Here is a 19062-nt window from a genome sequence, read left to right as displayed (position 1 = left end):
TTCTAAGAATCCTCTCAGAAAACTCTTAATTTAGCTTAAAAACTTTTACGTAGGAGTCTTAGCTTAAGAGCAATTCGGGACTGATCTGAGAGCAACTCTGAGTAAGGAAAAGACAAAAACTTTTATCTTAGTAAATCAAATCAAATCAAATCAAATCAAGTATATTTGTATAGCGCTTTTCACAATACAGATTGTATCAAAGCAGCTTCACAGTATTAAAATAAAATAATACAACAAAGTTTGTTTCTAGTGGAATTTATTGATTGATAGAATAAAATTAAATATCCCCAAAATATCCCCAACTGAGCAAGCCAAAGGCAACAGTGGCAAGGAACCGAAAAAAACTCCATCAAGCGGCCTAATGGTGTCCTAAAACTCCATCAGGTGACCTAATGGAGAAAAAAAAAACCTTGGGAGAACCCAGGCTCAGTCGGGGGCCAGTTCTCCTCTGGCATTTATGAACTAGAGGCCGGATTGTAGTTTGAAACTGTGAGATTAACAATATTATATGAATGCCTGGCTGAAAAGATGCGTCTTTAATCTAGTTTTAAACTGGGAGAGTGAGTCCGAGCAACGAACAGTATCAGGAAGGCTATTCCAGAGTTTTGGAGCCAAATGTGAAAATGCTCTCCCTCCTTTGGTTGATCTGGATATCCTAGGTATGACCAAAAGCCTTGAATTTATTGATCTTAAAGAGCGCGATGGATTATAGGGTGATAGAAGATCCGCTAAATAGACTGGAGCTAAGCCGTTTAGGGCTTTATAAGTCAGTAGCAATACCTTGTAATTAATACGGAACTTTATAGGTAGCCAATGTAGTGATGATAAAATCGGTGTTATATGATCATATTTTCTTGATCTAGTAAGAACTCTAGCGGCTGCATTTTGGACTAACTGTAGCTTGTTTATTGAGGATGCAGGACAACCGGCTAATAAAGCATTACAGTAATCTAGTCTCGAGGTCATGAATGCATGAACTAACTTTTCTGCATCAGAAACTGATAGCATATTACATAGCTTAGCAATGTTTCTAAGGTGGAAAAAGGCTGTTTTTGTAACATACGAAATATGATTTTCAAAAGACAGGTTACAATCGAGTATAACACCCAGGTCTTTTACTGTAGAGGATAAAGTAACAGGACATCCTACGATGTCAAAGTTGTATTGTGAGAGGTTCTGTGGGCGTTTTTTTGAACCGATAAGTATTACCTCTGTCTTGTCTGGATTTAATAATAGAAAATTACGCGTCATCCAATCTTTTATATCTTTAACACACTCTGTCAATTTGGATAATTTAGCGTTTTCATCCGGCCGTGATGAAATATATATTTGAGTGTCATCAGCATAACAATGGAAACTAATTCCATGTTTCCTTATAATATTTCCAAGTGGCAGCATATATATTGAGAATAACAGAGGGCCCAACACAGATCCCTGCGGCACTCCATAGTTTACTGGAATTATGATCGATTTTTCTCCATTTAAATAGACAAAATGGTAGCGGTCTGATAAGTATGATCTAAACCAGCTTAATGCTTGTCCTTGAACACCAGTATAATTTTGTAGTCGATCTAAGAGTATTGTGTGATCTATAGTATCGAACGCAGCACTTAGATCAAGTAAAACTAGTATTGAGATGCAGCCTTGGTCAGAAGCTAAGAGTAAATCATTTGTGATTTTAACGAGCGCAGTTTCAGTGCTATGATGCGGCCTGAATCCTGACTGAAACTTTTCATAGATATCATTTTCTTGCAAGAAAGAGCCCAGTTGAGTGGACACAACTTTTTCTAGTATTTTAGACATAAAAGGTAGATTTGAAATGGGTCTATAATTTGCTAGATTATGCGGGTCTAATTGTGGTTTCTTAATGAGAGGTTTTATCACTGCCAGTTTAAATGTTCTTGGAACATGACCTAAAGATAAAGATGAGTTAATAATATTGAGGAGAGGCTCTTCCACTACAGGTAACACTTCCTTCAGTAGTTTAGTTGGTATAGGATCTAATAAACATGTTGTTGTTTTAGATGAAGTGATAAGTTTATTTAACTCTTTTTGTTCTATAGTTGTAAAGCACTGTAATTGTTCTTGCGGGGGGAAAATTGAGGCTGAATTATAAGGTGCGATTGAGGATTGAACGTTTACAATTGTGGTTCTGATGTTTTCTATTTTCTCAGTGAAGAAGTTCATGAAATCATTACTACTAAACTGTAACGGGATATTTTGTTCGGGTGACGTCTGTTTATTTGTTAGTCTAGCCACGGTGTTAAATAAAAACCTAGGATTGTTTTGGTTGTTTTCTATTAGTTTGCGGAGATGCTCAGCCCTGGCCGCTTTTAGGGCCTTTTTATAACGTGACATACTGTCTTTCCACGCGATTCTAAAGACCTCTAAATTAGTTTGTTTCCATTTACGCTCTAAATTACGGGTTTCTCTCTTTAGAACATGCGTAGTATTATTGTACCATGGTGCTTTAATTTTCTCTGTGACCTTTTTTAATCTAACGGGTGCAACAACATCCAATGTTCTAGAGAGAATGGTGCTCATAGTGCTAGTTAGTTCTTCTAGTTCATCTGTTTGTTTGGGTTCAGGCAGCAGCTGAGACAGATCAGACAAGCAACTCGAGAAATTATCTATGGTGGATGGAAGGATTGTTCTGCCTGGTCGAAAACGCGGCGCCGCATGACATATTACAGCAGTACGTAATATGCAAGTTACCAAGTAATGGTCAGTGACATCATCACTTTGTGGAATGATATCTATATCGGTTGGATCGGTTCCATATGATATAATTAAATCGAGTGTGTGATTAAGACGATGAGTTGGTCCGGTGACGTTTTGTTTGACCCCAAAGGAATTTAATAAATCTATAAACGCAGCCCCTAACGCATCATTTGAATTATCTACGTGTATGTTAAAATCTCCAACAATTAATGCTTTATCTACATTGACCAATAGATCTGAGAGAAAATCTGCAAACTCTTTTAGGAAATCAGCGTAAGGCCCAGGCGGTCTATATACGGTAGCCAAGGCTAGAGATAATATGGATTTTTTTCTAACATCTAAGAGCGTAACATTTAGTACAAGTATTTCAAACGAAATAAACTTATAACCCGTTTTCTGAGTAACATTGAGAATATCTCTATAGACCGCTGCAACACCACCGCCGCCACGACCAATCAGACGGGGTTCGTGCTTATAGGAGTATCCTGATGGAGTAGACTCATTTAGACCGAAATAATCATTAGGTTTAAGCCAAGTTTCAGTAAGGCAAAGCACATCGAAGCTATTATCCGTGACTATTTCATTTACAATAACTGCCTTAGGTGTGAGTGATCTAATGTTTAGAAGACCTAGCTTTAGAAATTGTTTTTGGTTACTAATAGCAACATTTTCTGGTTTAATAACAATTAGATTTTTTCTAGATCCTGCAGTAGATTTATTATTTGATCTCACTAAACGAGGAATAGACACAGTTTCTATGCAATGTTCTACACTATTTATATCAGTTAATTTGGTGCAGCAGAGACTATGATTTGAACTTTTGGTTACTAGTCAAAAGGTATTTAACATTTTGGAGATGTTATCTGACAGAAGATCCGATCCGAATCTGCTTGGGTGTAAGCCATCAGCACGGTAAAGCCTAGGACGCTCCCAAAACAGATTCCAATTATTTACAAAGAGCAGTTTCTGCTCATTGCACCATGACATTAACCATTCATTTAGCGCGAATAATCTACTAAACTTTTCATGACCTAGTCGGTACGTGGGAAGCGGTCCTGACACAATGATCGTTATATCAGGCGATGTGCTGCGTACCGTATCGATCAGATTCCTGAAGTCTTTCTTCAGAACCTCTGTCTGGCGCAGCCTGATGTCGGCCCCTCCCGCGTGCAGGACCACAGTTCCGACGCGCTCGTTCAGAATCTCGGGAACGTGAGCAGCGATTTCAGAAACACGAGCACCAGGAAAGCAGTGACTATGCACCTTACTTTTATTTAACGTAGCGTGTACGTGTCGAACGATGGAATCACCGATGATCACAGCATCGCGTTCTGTTTCGCGAAGAGGGGAGAAGCGGTTTTGTGTGGATATCTCGAAAACCGGGAGGGTCGGAGAGAGTTTTCTTGGTCTAGACCTGACTCGCGTCTTCCGCTGCGGAAATATCCAGGCTTCGTGGTGGCGTGTTGGAGCCGGAGTGAACGAGACCATAGCTGATCGCGGCCTCGACGCTCGTGACCGATGCTGAGTAACGCACGGAGTAGACGAGGTCGGAGTCAGCGGGTTAGTAACGTTGATCACTGATTTGTGTGCATCGGCGCGTGATGTTTCAAGAGCTAACCGCCGGTCTATCAGCTCGGCTTTTCTCACTAAAAGGTCGTGGATCTGTTTCTCAACAGCTTCCAGCTCAGACTGCAACGCGTGTAGCTCAAATGTGTCCTCACCTGCACCAAAAGGTAGACTACTTACATCTGATATATTCGCCATTTTAACAGATGGACAGTAAGTTAAGTTAGCAACGACGCTACCAGTGATGCTATCAATATTAATACTAATTTATGACTGAAGTCTTGGATATAATCCGTCTTTTTAGTGGTACAGGTGTAGAGTAGACGCACGATAGGCGAAAAAATGTTTGTTTGTAAGTGAGTGTGGAGAAGACGCGTTCAGCCGTGATCCACAGGAGTAACCTATAAGAGTATCCGACGTTGGATCACTAAGAAGGCGGGGTTGACCCCGTTGCTATGTATGACACAATCTTTTGAAGACTGTGATTGGTTGGTTGTCCAAGAAGGGGAAAAAAGTGATTTTAAGTATAGGGTCTATTCTAAGCCTTCACTTTGAAATTACATGCGTCATTTTTCCTATTTGACCGTTCTCACACACACACATTATATATATACATCCTTATTTTATTAACCATGCTGTTAATTTCATATAAGGTATTTGCTTGGCTTAGAATGATAAAAATTGTTCCACTCTTTCCAATTACACTGATTGCTGGCATGTCTATTTAAATGGTGGTTTGAATGTTGGTTTTAATGTATCAAACATGGAATTTTCCCAGTTGCCAAATATCGTAATGTAGTGATTACTTTCATTTCGGGCGCTATGGTATTTCTGCGCTGTGCTGGAGATATTAGCGTGTCTCTAAAAAGATCTGTCACAAACATGATCCCTGCACGATCTAATCTATAGCGTTTTATTAACTCACTGTCATCCATTGTCTGCAACACATTTCTTCTCCCTCTTCGTCTTTCTGCCATTTTCTCCACTGCTAAAGAAACTCTTAAGCCTCTTAAAAGTCCTCGTCCATGCTCCTAACAATTTTAACCTTAAAACCTCTTTTAAGGGTTAAGATGCTTTCTGAATTACTTTTTTCTTTACTAGGATTTTTTATTTAAATTTAAGAGTAAACGCCCACATTTCTAAGAATTTTCTTAGAATTTTGTCACTAGGAGCTACTCTTTGCATTAAGATTCTTTATGAATACGGGCCCTGATCTTCAACTACTAACTTTATCTGAAAACAAACTCAATTCAGACAACATATGTACATTTAGATAAGAATATGAAAGGTCCTATAGCACAGGGCTTTTAAACTGGGGTGCTTGAGGGGTCAACAGAAGATTTGAATGACTGAATGAATCGACAAAATTACATACAATATGTCCTTTTAGGCACTCAAAATGTACTTGTTGACTTAAGATTTTACTGTAAATATAAGTTTCACAATTAATAATCTATCATTATTATTAGTGCTAATGTCATTAATGTTAATCATCTAACATTATTAATAGTGGATAAAAAAAGATATGCCATTGCCATCAGCTTGATGTGAAGTAAATACTGCGCATATCACATTTTAAATTATTTTTTCATAGAACAGTAAAAATATAAAAGCCAATAATTTAATTTTGGAAATAACATATCTTTACATTAATACCATTGTGCCATTATACCATTATACTTTAGGAAGGGGGTCCCTCGCAAGGGGATCATCATATTTGAGGCGCCCTGGCATCAACAACTTTGAAAAGCTTACAAAGGGTAAAAAAACAAAAACAAAAAACATTCTGAAGCCAAAATATCAAATTATTGTTCTGTTTGCTCATATCATGCCAAGGGACTGGATTCATTTGGAGCAACATTTGTGTTCAGAATGAAACTAAATTGCCTAAATGACTAACAAAATGATAACAAAAGGAATATGATAGTCTGCCAGAGAGCACATACTGTATATACTTGTAAACACTCACCCGCACACAAATTGCACATGATCACAACACAAATAGCATCTAAATCTGATACACAGAGATCATCTGGTTAGGTCAAGCGTTGCAACACCGAAACATTCAGCATTTGAAAATGCTGTTTTAAGGTGTATTATCTTTAAGTATAACAAAATGACATCAAGCAGGCAGCTGAGACTATGTTTCTCTTTAAGGCATCAGTAATAAGCCATCCTGCAGCCTCTGAATTGATTCTGTATGCAGTTGAAAGCATGTGTGCTGGCAAAGTAACAGAAACTTCCACATTCAGTCTGACTCCTCTGCACCAAATGCACGGATTAAGAGCCTATCATCACTGCAGGAGCGTATCATCAGTTTACACTGAGGCTTTTCATGGCTACTGTTCATTAAACAGCCAGATCTTCTTTTTTTTACATAATTTCTTGAGGCTTTTAAAGACTTTTTATGAGAACTCATACCATCACTGGTCTAAGATAAAAAAATAAATCAGTCAACCCCCCAGTTTTAAACAGCAGACTGGTGTGTCTGGGTCCAACATGGCTGCTGGCCTCCTGGGTGCCCTGTCAGTTTGATGTTGACAGATTGAAACTATCTAAAGAAGATTACGTGCCTTCCTTTAGATCGGAGGGTGAATCACAACACTATCTTGCTCTTTCAAAGCATTCGGCAGGACGGCTAACTGCCATAAGCGAAGCGAGAGCAGTCTGAACTGAATCCCTTCTCTCTGCATCCACTAATCCTCTTTTGCACTTGATCAATCATGAGCTTTGCCAAACCCAATCACAGAACACACTGCAAAGAAATGAAAAGAGAGAGGAAAAATGTGTCTGTCCAACCAAAATCCCCCTTGAGGATGTTTCAGTCACAACCAGTTTGCACCGGTTATAATAGGCAGTGTTGAACAGATGTTTCATAAGGATAGGAAGATGTTTTCATTTCATTTATTAGGTTAATATAATGTAATCCAATAGCAACAGCAGCACATTGTTTACTCTCACCAGCAAGAGTTTTATGCAGTTTTATTATTTATTACAAAGGATAATACAAGTTTCACGGAACATAATGCAGCCTGAATAGGAAAAGAAATGACAAAGAACAAGGGAAATATGAAGGATAAAGATAACAAGAAAAGAAGCCATGACTGAAGAGAATAAATCAACAGGGCCATTTGGTGCTTTCAGTCATGTCAGAAGGATTGTATTTACGAGCTGAGCTCACATCACCTAAAGTCACAATTACCAGTGGAGTGGGAAAATCAATGCTTTCTTTAAACCTAAACTGACCAATCCTACCTTAGCAACTGTTACCGTCTACCATCAGACTTGTATTAGAAAATCTGCTAAATCTAGACTATACAAGATCTGTGTGTTTAGACAATTTTAAATGCAATTATATGTAAATTATTCCAAAACACACTAACATATTATTGCTAAGTCATTAGTGACTCATCATGGTATCCAGAGAAGATACAAGAAGTATTTTTTTTCCTTTCGCAAATTTTTCAAAAGTTCAAAAGTCAAAGTTGCCACAGTCACAAGATACAAAATACAAATTAGTGCCAAAGTCGGGAAAACAGCACATAAAAATGCTTTCCGATGTCTAAATATGTTCAATCCCACTTAAGAATGATTTCTAATCCTATTTTACCAGTTTCTGAGACAATTTCGTCCTAGACAATCACCATCTGAATTGCGATCTTCCCGATTTTGAGATGTACTATTGAGAATATCCAGACTGGAACAAGCCTATGGACTTATGTATTTGCACAATTTAAAACACAGTATTGCATTAAATAATCAGTTGTCAAAATAATTATTAAATCCTGAGTTACACTTTAAAAATTACTTAGTCTTCACTGTATAAATTAAATATACATTGATTCTTATTAAAACTACTTAAGTTATTCAGTCAAAAGCATTGAGGGATTTTGTCTTTGTCTTTTGTTTAACATTAATGACACAGATAGCAGCAGGTATTTGCATTAGGCTTAAAGTCCGAATGCATGGATCTAAAATAATGACGCATACGCTTTCTTTCCCAACTGTTTAGACTTAACGGACTGTCTTATATGTAAACACTCGCCAAGACGGACATTTTGACACATTTTTGTGTATATTTGACTGTTGAGGTGCACGCACAAAAAGTACACTTTGCTCAACCATATTCCACTCCGTCTTGCAGCAGGCACACAGAAAGTGCATGAGGATCGATTTCTTTTTCTTTTTCTTAAGCATTTCCCACAGTAGACTGCATTTCATGCACAGTCATGACTCATGTTACATGTTTTGACTGATTTGGACGTTAAGTTTAGGCTTTTATGAAGGGGTGAAAGCACACCGCTTTAAAGGAAAGGAATGGCATGGCATGCGGCACAAAGATCATTTTAGCTTGATTATCACATTTTTATAATCGTTGGAAGCCAGAACCGAAACCGAAACTATAATTTGATTCATCGCACAGCCCTACTGCCGTTGAATTGTTTTTCAAATGCATCACCACGCATGAAAGACACATGATATAATTTGGCCAGTCAGCACAGCCATATAGTAGGCAATCAATGCTGTATTTTAACATTATTACGAGGACATAAAAGATCACGATCTCTACGATTCGCTTGAAAAGTAGATCATGGACGTCTTTAAGATCAATCACGATATAAAATCGTCAGATCGCCAACCCTAATGGAAACAGAACTTCAATACACAAAGCCATTCCATTAGACAAGTTCCCTCACCAATTTCAAATGTAAAAAACGAATCTACTACTGAACCACTGTTACAATATTGTCATATTTCAATGAACTTCAGAGGAGGGCAGCCAGCATGCCTCCATTTCCATCCATTTAAAAAATATGCCAGTAAGGGCACGAGGCAGCACAGCAGGACACACCAGCACGTTTTGCATTTTTGTCTCCATTTGTATGCAAATTCTTCCATTATTGCTTGATTTGTAAGACCAAGGGCAGTAACACATTTCATCAAATGCTACATTTCCCCACCTACTGATGCTGTGCCCTGAATAAAGTACAAGGCCAGAGAAATACAGCGGAAAGCAGCAGAATCAGTGTTCTGCAAAACAGTAACAATAATTTAGTCAACAAGAACAAATAACATTTCAAGTTACATACAGTGTCATAAGGACATGCAGTCCGTGAGAAACACTTTCTGCTCCAACTGAAAAAAAAGAGTGCGACAAAAATTCAAATCTAAAAATCTGGAAAAACGTATATACCGATTCATCAGATATCATCAAATCATCAGAGTGCACACCAGTGTTCCCGTGATCCTGACTGTATTGTCAATTTCGAAAACTCTTATGAACTAGATAATTTTAATGATTCAGTCAAAAGATTCACAAAGTATCTTCAAACTCACACATGAGTAAACGGTTTGACTCAGAGGACAAGTTCAAAGCTGCTACTGAATCGTTACTGAGTTCCGACACCCGAGTTCCCTCACTGAATCATTTTTCGATTATGTCCTATCCAAGCATTTTTAAGGTATACTTCAGGTTTGACTTCGATTGGATGGCATGTTGAAACCATAATCAACACAGCGATTTTTTTTCAGGTTTCCCTGTAAATATATTATAATTATATAAATATTTATATAATATTATATTTATATGGCACAAATACAGTCATGTAGCCTAGAAATCTAGACGCACCCTAGCGGCAGCAAAATTTATTTTGCAGCCAGGGTAGTCTAGCAACTCTCCATTGACTTTCGAATTGGAAAAACCTAAATTGGGTCAGGCCAATCACATCGTGTATAGAGTAGGCGGGGCGGGCTTAACATAATGACGACAGAGTTGCGACGGTTCCTGCTACTTGAAAGCAAAGAATGGCGGCTGGAGAACAGTCTTTCGAATCGGCTTTGGCCGCGACTCTGGAGGACTTGGAGTTAATTTTTTCTTTGAGAAAAGAGCAAAGAACGGCACTTAAGTCATTCTTAAAGGGATAGTTCACTTTGAAATTAAATTTTGGTATGTTTTAGCTTACCTCAAGGGCATCCAAGATGTAGGTGTCTTTGTTTCCGCAGTAGTTTCAATTTTGATATTTTTAGGTCAAACCGTTCTTGTCTGTCAGTCATATAATGCAGGTCTATGGTCACCACCTCAAAGAGCATGTACAGAGAAGTCCAAATTAAACAATTCCCCATCGTAAGTACACATTGATGACCTAAGACACGAAACGAGCGGTTTGTGTGAGAAAACGAACAGTATTTATATCGTTTTTACCTCTTGTACACTTTCCGGCACTTGTGCAGGCTAAGCCAGAACGCGCGCACACGTCACACACCAGGAAGCGCGCGCGCCCACAGATCACTTGGACGTGGTTGTGTAGAGGTAAAAACGATATAAATACTGTTCGTTTTCTCACACAAACCGCTCGTTTCGTGTCTTAGGCCATCAATGTGTACTTACGATGGGGAATTGTTTAATTTGGACTTCTCTGTGCATGCTCTTTGATGTGGTGACCATTAGGGCTGGGTAAAAAATATCGATTTCTCGATTTTAATCGATTCTCATTTTTACGAAACGATATCGATTCTTAAATCCCAAGAATCGATTAGTCATCCTGTTTTCAGTGATGAATGAATGGAACATTGTTGCGCGCATCCCATTCAATAAATCGCAATAATCTTTGTGCTTTGTTATTATTAATATGAAACAAAGTCTCAATTTCAAATTACGTCCATTTTCTTATGAAATTCAAAAACATAAATAGCCTACCGTTTTGGCGCTGTGGCGTGCGATCGCTCTGGCGCAGCTCAGCTTAAAAGAAGCAGCATCGCGGAGTGCACACGATCTTCTCTTCCACCTTAATAACACCAGTTACAGCGCGAGATAAACATGAATGAGCTTCTGAAAATGTGTTAAAAGGTAGAGTACAACTTATCGAAGTCCGTATCATGTCACATGGAATCGCTCAATCAGTGTTTCAACCGTGGAAAGACATCAGTAAAACAGCTTGTAAACAATGTCATGTAACGTCACATTTAGGCTACCTCAGAAAAAACATCCAGTGACAAACTTGTTAGTCAGCTAGAAAAATTAACTCTAGAGAGGAGCATTTTACTAAATATATGCACCATATTACATATTCATTATAATTTTTAATGTTCTTCAATATTTAATGCATGTTTGAATAAATCTGGAAAGTTTTTTTATGACATCCATTTAAATTTGTATTTAATTTCATATAACTTTATTATTATAAAAATAAATAAGTGTATTTTAAGTGTTTGTATACAAATCAGTTATTTTTTACCTTCAATATTATAGTAGGCTAATGAAGCCTAGGCTACAACTGACTCCCATAGTTCACAATAATAGTTGAGAGATTTGTTTTCCTTGAGAAAATTTGCAATGTATTGTACCTGATATCCAAAATAATCGATATTGAATCGAATCGAAATCGAATTGTATTGCAAGCTTGTGAATCGAAATCGAATCGAATTGTGAAATTTGTGTCAATACCCAGCCCTAGTGACCATAGACCTGCATTATATGACTCACAGACAAGAACGGTTTGACCTAAAAATATCAAAATTGAAACTACTGCGGAAACAAAGACACTTACATCTTGGATGCCCTTGAGGTAAGCTAAAACATAGCAAAATTTAATTTCAAAGTGAACTATCCCTTTAAAAAAGGAAGATGTGTTCGTAGTTTTGCCGGCCAGATTCAAAAGTTGAATCTATCAACTAACGTTAGCTCCGCTGTTGGGAAAACGCTTTGGTTGGTTGAAGCGCTGTCCTATTGCGTGCAGAGGGAATTTGAAAGACAGCCGTTTATCCCGCCCCTCGGATTGAGCCGTGTCTATGGTGAGTTGCCAGACCTAACATCTTAGGCTAACAATCATGATCACTAGAGTGACAACAACAAATTGTAGCATATTTATTTATACTAAATACATCAACAACAATAATTAAAAACTTTAACCATCATAGTCTATATACAAAAAACATACTAAATATATAAAAATAACTCTCAAAAATAAACACTAAACATCAATAATAATCAAAAACAAGAGAGTTATAACTATCATTGTCTAAAAATCCTCTTGGCTACAACTACAATCTATCAGATTTAGATAAATCGTTGCCCTAAAATTAAAATTCATGTCTCATTTCTTTCTAAATGCACGTCTCTGTGCCCCTCCCCTTCCCATCCATCAAGACTGTGATTTGTCTTTGCTCAGAAATCATCCTTCGAGCCTCTACAATTACCCGATGTTGACAGACAGAAGAAGAGACACAACAGAAGACTCAATCCTTTTCTGCCTTCACAAAGAGCCTCCTCAGTCTGACCCCACCCTACGCTGCCTCGAGTAAACCAGTACAGGTCGCCATCTCTGCCCAGTCCTGCCCTTCCAAAAAACAAAACAAAACAAAAAGTCACAGTGCTAAAAGATTGTATTTTTCCTTCACATATCCTCATGAAATATTCTTGCAAGTAAAGATGATGAATACATGAGAAGTGAGGTGTTTGTGCAGCCATACCGCTCTGTGATCCTTCCTCCACCCCATCACATCTTCAAAGACATTTCCCACGATACTGCAACCCTACACCAACCCCATCGCCAACACGGGTCCTCTGAGCACAGCAGCATGTGCACCCTCCCCCACAGCTCTTATTGCATCCTCACACTTTATTATACGGCACAAGGCCAGGCGCATGTCAATGGTAAGCGGTTGGACACTTTTGTCACGATGAAGATAAATACAGACAACAGATGAGTGTTAGCCACGGTTGTACGCTACTCAGAACTGAATTTTGAATGCTTTTTAAGTTACAATTAATCAACTCATTTTGAATAGAGGTAGCAAACAGAAAGCAGAATTGTAATTTAATTTTATGGAAGTAGAATGCAAATGTAAGTGTCTTTTTTTTTTACTAAAGGGAAATTTGTCGAGATGATTTTTGAATGATGGTTGACAAATCTTGTGTGAAGTTTATAAAATAGAGCTGGTACAGGTAGACAAACAGATCTGTTTGAAATGTCACCTGCATTCAATTTATATATACACTACTGTTTAAATGTTTGGAGCTAAGAAATAAAAGAAACTGAAAGAAATGAACACTTTTAATCAGCAAGGATGCACTAAATTGATCAAAAGTCTAGACATTTATAAGATTTCTATTTCAATTCAAATAGGGTAAGTGTACCCATTAAGCCCACCAAAATCTAAATCTAGGGGTTTTTTTTATAGATATTGACATAGTTTATAAGAAAAATAATTTGTTAAAATGCAAGATCAATTTCTCATTTGAAAATGTATTAATTAGTTGATGTACATTTTAGAATATAAAATTAAGATAATTTAGGAATAAAGTCAGAAGTCTGGCATGGGCTTAATTGGTACTTTTGGCACCATTTAAGCCCGCATGTGTTCCAAATAAGCCCACATCATCTTTGATTCACAAAATATAATTTTTTTTATTGATTTTAAAGAAGTAAAACATCAATATATTTATTCAGTGACAGGGAAGAATTAAAAAAAATCCTTTTGCTAATGTTTGATTAGAGCCCTGGGTGGGATGGGTTGGTGTTAGTGGCCGGTGGTCTGGAGCCTTAAGTTGGCTTGACTGGAGTTGTAGCTGGAGTCAAGCTGGAAGTTATACCGGGTGTATCTCGGGAGCCAAGCCGAGTTGGGGCTCCATATTCTGGGCTTAGGGGGGGCTCCTAGTGGGCCCCCCACACCGGGAGTCTGGAACCTTAAGCCGGCTTAGCTCCCAAGTTATGCCTGGTCAATGGTGGAAGTTTAACCGGTTGTATCTCAGGAAGGAAGCCGAATTGGGGCTCCAGACTCTGGGGTTTCTGGGGACTCTCAGGTCACACCGGGAGTATGCAGCCTTAGGTCGGCTTGATTCTGGAGTTATGCCCAATCAAAGTTCCACTGGAAGTGACCATACCTCGGGAAGAAAGCCGAGTTAGGGCTCAATACTCCCGGCATAGGCGGCCCACTGGGTGACCCCTCCATGCCCTGAGTCCAGAGCCCCATCTCGGCTTGGGCCCCAAGTTTTGCCCGGTCAAAGCTGGACAGGAAGTGGCAGTATCTCGGAGCCGGACGGTCCCAGGGGCTCAGGACTGTGGGGAATATAGGGTCCCTCTGGGAGCTCTCCATGCCCAGAATCTCAAGCCTTATCTCAGCTTGGCTCCCGAATTATGCCCGGTTATACATACAGGACTTTAGGACAAACCGGGCTCTATCTCATTTGAATGAATGTGTGTAATTTGTGTGTAAGTAGGGTAAGGTTAAAAGGTTAGTAAGGTAAAAGCACACAAAGACATGTTATCTTTAAACACTTTCAAAAATTGTATCAAAGTTTGCAATTAGAGGGATTCCTCATTGAAATACATAAGGTGGGCTTAAATGGTACACAGTGAGTAATGGTGAAAAAAGACAATGTTTTCCTTTAAAAATGTAAGATATGTTTACAAATACATGCATGGAGCTTAAATATACTGTGGACTAGCATCATAGAAATTTTCATTGTGCCCACACTGAGAAATGTTACGTTTTTTTCATTCAAGGTTAGCTTGTGTTGGCTCGAGTTTGCATGCGTTTTGTGGCGCTGTACCATTTAAGCCCATCTTAAAAAAAAGTTAATTTATAAAAATAATCTTCTCTACAAAACAATTTATGATGCATTTATTTGTAAATGAATGTAAAATGAATCACAAAACATTCATTGTTTGCAGTTCACATGCTTAATTCTTTGGCAGTCAATCTTTCTGAAAGGCTAATGGTTTGACCTAGAGATTAGCTTTGAACGCAAGCTAATAAAACTCATCTTTCCATTTAAAGGAAAATTATATAAAATGATAAAATACTATTTGTTCATACACAAAAAAAAATACATTTATCTCTTATTTGACATAATATCAATGTAGTTACCAAAGAAATGGCTGAAAATTGCTGAAATGTGTTGATTTCTGAAGGGTCCCGAAACACCAAAGTTTTGGGGTGACTTTGTGTGAGGTCCCCTGAGACAGCAAGCACATGGGTGGGGCTAACTCAACATTGCCAAATGTGATTGGTATGCAATTAAAAATGCCAGGGAAGTAACAAATCACTGGATTGGTTAAAATAATAAGCAGCATAAAATATTATTTTCTCTTTTTTTAATTTGACTTCAGAGTTGAAAGTGGGCTTAAAGGGTACATGGGCTTAATGGGTACACTTACCCTAAATGCTGTTCTTCTGAACTTTTTTATTCATCAAAGAATCCTGAATTTTAATCCTGAGTTTTAAATTTTAATAATATTTCACAATATTATATTTTACTGTATTTTTGATCAAATAGTGAGCATAAGACTTATTTCAAAAACATAACAAATTCTTAATTATCCCAAACTTTTGACCAAATATATAAATGAAGTGCAACTTTCTATAGTTATGTTTAATAAACCCATGGGCCAGAGTAGAAGAACACTTCATTCCCCATGCCATTATCTGTTGAATTTCCTCTAAATCAGTTCCACTTCCTATTCTTTCACAAACTTCACCTACCATGACATTTGATCATGTTTGTATACAATTCCTTCAAACTCAGCGCAGGAAAATGCTAAAAGAAAAGGCCTGAATATGATGCTGAATATGAAACCAGGGAGGCATCCATCTGTCATGATTGATGTTTGCACAGAGAACATTCTCATTTTAAAAGACACTTACCGATTGTTGTGGGATGAAGAATATCTCTCAGGCACAAAACTAGAAGAGAAAAACAAAGAGATGAATGAGAACATCACGACTGCACAAATAGAACACTCCAATCTGTCCTCGCCTGCTAAAGTACATCAAGCATTTTGTTCATAAAATGGTATGCTTAATATTGTTTCTAATGGGAGAACCTTAGCTTCAGTGATAAACAAAATGACATCTGAATAAGTCAAACACATTGTATTAAATAAACATACAAATTTAAGCACGCAACTGTGTCTGCTAGAGTCACTATGATTTCTAGTTAACGGTCACATCATAAGTGAAAAAAGACAGCTGCGAGTTTGATTGACACATGTCTGTGACATCTAGTGTTTAAAGGGAAGCAGGAAGCTCGTTTTCACTGGCATGTCTCACACTTTGACTCTGTTTAGTGGCGAGAGTTGATTTGCGTGCCATGATTACTGAGCACCAGCTCACAAAGAGGCTGATTCAATCAACAGTGGCACGGCTCTGGCATACTCTGAGGAGGGAGGAGGAGAAACAGAGACGTCCCATCCAAGACAACTGATGCAGAGCAGATTCTCCGTCTTTTCTCTCATCCTGACAGTGTCACTTGTTCTCTTGTGCGGGTGCTTCTACACAAGCAGATGTTTCCCATTAGATAAGACTGATAATGACACCTCACATGTCCCCCACAGACTTAGGTGACTTTGGCAGTAATTTGTACACCTATTTGTAGAAGTGTCCTATAAATTTGTCTATTTCCTAAGGAACATGCGTCTTCCAGATGGGCCGAGACAAACAAAAATCAGATCTGACGTGAAGTGACGCTGTCGCACCCTATTTTCTGCACCTGCCCCAAACACAATGAGGAGAACATTCCCAAAAGCTATAATCAACTGAGAAAGACGAGAACATCTTTTTTTTAACCAATAGAGAGCTCCCAAGGAAATAAAGGCTTTGAGGATTATGGCTAATGATACACATAGCATCAGTTGTTGAGGGAAATAGGAAAAATGACGAGTTGTTTGCACAGTTGCACATCTTTTTGACATCTTGCTGGCAGATGCTGCTCTTTCAAATGCAGTTCAACAGCTACTGGTAAATCCACAGTGATAAGCAGAATAAGAGGATTCAGCTCCATGGACAGATGGAAAGTCTGAGAGGAAGGGGAAATATGTGAGCACTTTCTTTGCATTCTGAGGGAATATTTCACCCAAAAATGAAAGTTCTGTCATCATTGACATTCATGTTTTACAAAACCTGTTCTTTCTTCCGAGGAACACAATAGCAACACGAACATTTGCCAGACTGTTGATGCTGCTTATTTCCATACAATGAAAGATACTCATTCTCACACAGGCTGTATTTATTTGATCAAATGCGAAACATTACAATTTAAAATAGCTTAATATAATTATATATTAATATTAATTGTATAATATAATATGTACTTATTCCTTTGATGGATCCTGAATAATCAACCATCACTCCAGTCTTCAGTGTCACATGAATCATGATCATTCAGAAATCACTCTAATAAGCTGATACTTGCTGCTCAAGAAACATTGTATTATTATTATTATTATTAATGTTGAAGTCTGCTTCCTATTTTTGTGGAAACCGTAATAAAGACATTTCCAGGACTCTTTGATGAATAGAAAGTCCAAATGAACAGCATTTATTTGAAAAAGAAGTCTTTTGTAACATTATAAATGTCTTACTGTCACTTTTGAACAATTTAATGCATCCTTGCTGAATAGAAGTATTAAAATTTAACCGACTGGTATATATTTAAAAAAGCCTATGATTATGGAGCCGTAATCATAACACAAGTACGTTTGAAATAATAATGAAGGTGAGCAAATTAAGAAACAAAAATGTCCATTTTTGAGTGAACTATCCCTTTAACACTTACACACTTTTCATAAGACTTCCGTCACCATCTTTTTTTGTCTCTTCCTTACAAAGCTGTACCCTGAAAAGCCATTTTGATAAAAGCTGCCATCTGGGGCGGAAGCAGGGTCTAATTTTCCAGCCAAATCCTGTCAAATGGCAGTGGCCGTGCTGCATGCCTACAGAGCAGTGTGGCTAAAATCCCCTCTCCACCCCTGCAGACCTGCATTATGAGCACAGAAGGACAGAATGTAGGCACTGATGTCAGCATAATGCTCCATCGGGGAGGCTGCCTGAGAAACGCCACAAGAAGAATGAAAAGGACGAGGAGGTGGACAGGACAGGTGAGCTGAGAGATGCTCTTGCCATCCAGCCATCACTTTGATTACAGGGGGAAATTGGTCCTAGTCAAGACACCATGACATGCCTGGCTCTGCCCAAAAAGCCTTAATAGCTCAACTGTACTGTAAACATCAAAAGCAGGCCGCAATGAAATGCATTTCTTTACCACATCACTGCTGTCTGAGCCTGTTTTGGTGTTAAAGGGATAGTTTGTCATAATTTACTCACCCTCAGGTTGTTCTGATCCTGTATGACTTTTATTTATTTATTTATTGGGACACAAAGGGTGAATTTTTAAAGAATATTCTGACTACAAAATGAAAGTGAATGACGACTGGTGTTGCGAGGCTTAAAAAGGACTTCCAAAAGTTTCCATATGAGTTATTCCCTATATTCCAAGTCTCCTGAAGTCATATGATAGCTTTGTGTGACATACAGACTGAAAATTAATTGTTACTCATTGATAAACCTCAGTGGACTGTTAACTGACTAAATCATTGAATCAATGAAACATTTAGATCAGAAGAAATGATTAATTGAAAAGAATATTCATTCATTTATTCATTCAAAAGGGACGATTAGTTCACAAATCAGACACCATAACTCATGTTCCAAAGAGAGCTAGAGCTGATGTCAAGACAAAAACACAACATACATGACTGTTTAAAGGTTTGGGGTCAGTTTTTATTTTATTTTTATTTTTTTAAAGATAGGCTCTCACCAAGGCTGCATTCATTTTATAAAAAAAACAATAAAAAATAATATGAAATATTACTGTTTAAAATAGTTGTTTTCTATTTTAATATATTTTAAAATGTAATTTATTCCTGTTATGGCAAAGCTGAATTTTCAGCATCATTGCTCCGGTCTTCAGTGTCACATGACCCTTTGGAAATCATT

General features: G+C 37.9%; 1 protein-coding gene across 5 annotated transcripts in view; it reads right to left on the bottom strand.

Annotated features, from left to right (window-relative positions):
- apba2b (amyloid beta (A4) precursor protein-binding, family A, member 2b) overlaps positions 1 to 19062 on the bottom strand; it is a 91272-nt gene that overhangs the window by 51147 nt on the left and 21063 nt on the right. For 3 of the 5 annotated variants that reach the window (XM_084110169.1, XM_084110172.1, XM_084110173.1), the window contains exon 2: positions 15934 to 15972. The exons of 1 other annotated variant lie outside the window; for it this stretch is intronic. The gene's annotated coding sequence lies outside the window, so the exon portion shown is untranslated. Of the gene's footprint in view, positions 1 to 12756; positions 12776 to 15933; positions 15973 to 19062 lie in introns of those variants that run through there. One more of the 5 variants, XM_084110171.1, reaches the window with a different exon arrangement.

The sequence above is a fragment of the Abramis brama genome, assembly GCF_963993115.1.
Source record: "Abramis brama genome assembly, chromosome: 3".
In the NCBI taxonomy this organism is placed as follows: Eukaryota; Metazoa; Chordata; class Actinopteri; order Cypriniformes; family Leuciscidae; genus Abramis; species Abramis brama.
Note: the sequence above shows the minus strand (reverse complement) of the source record. Positions and strands in the feature narration are given on the sequence as shown.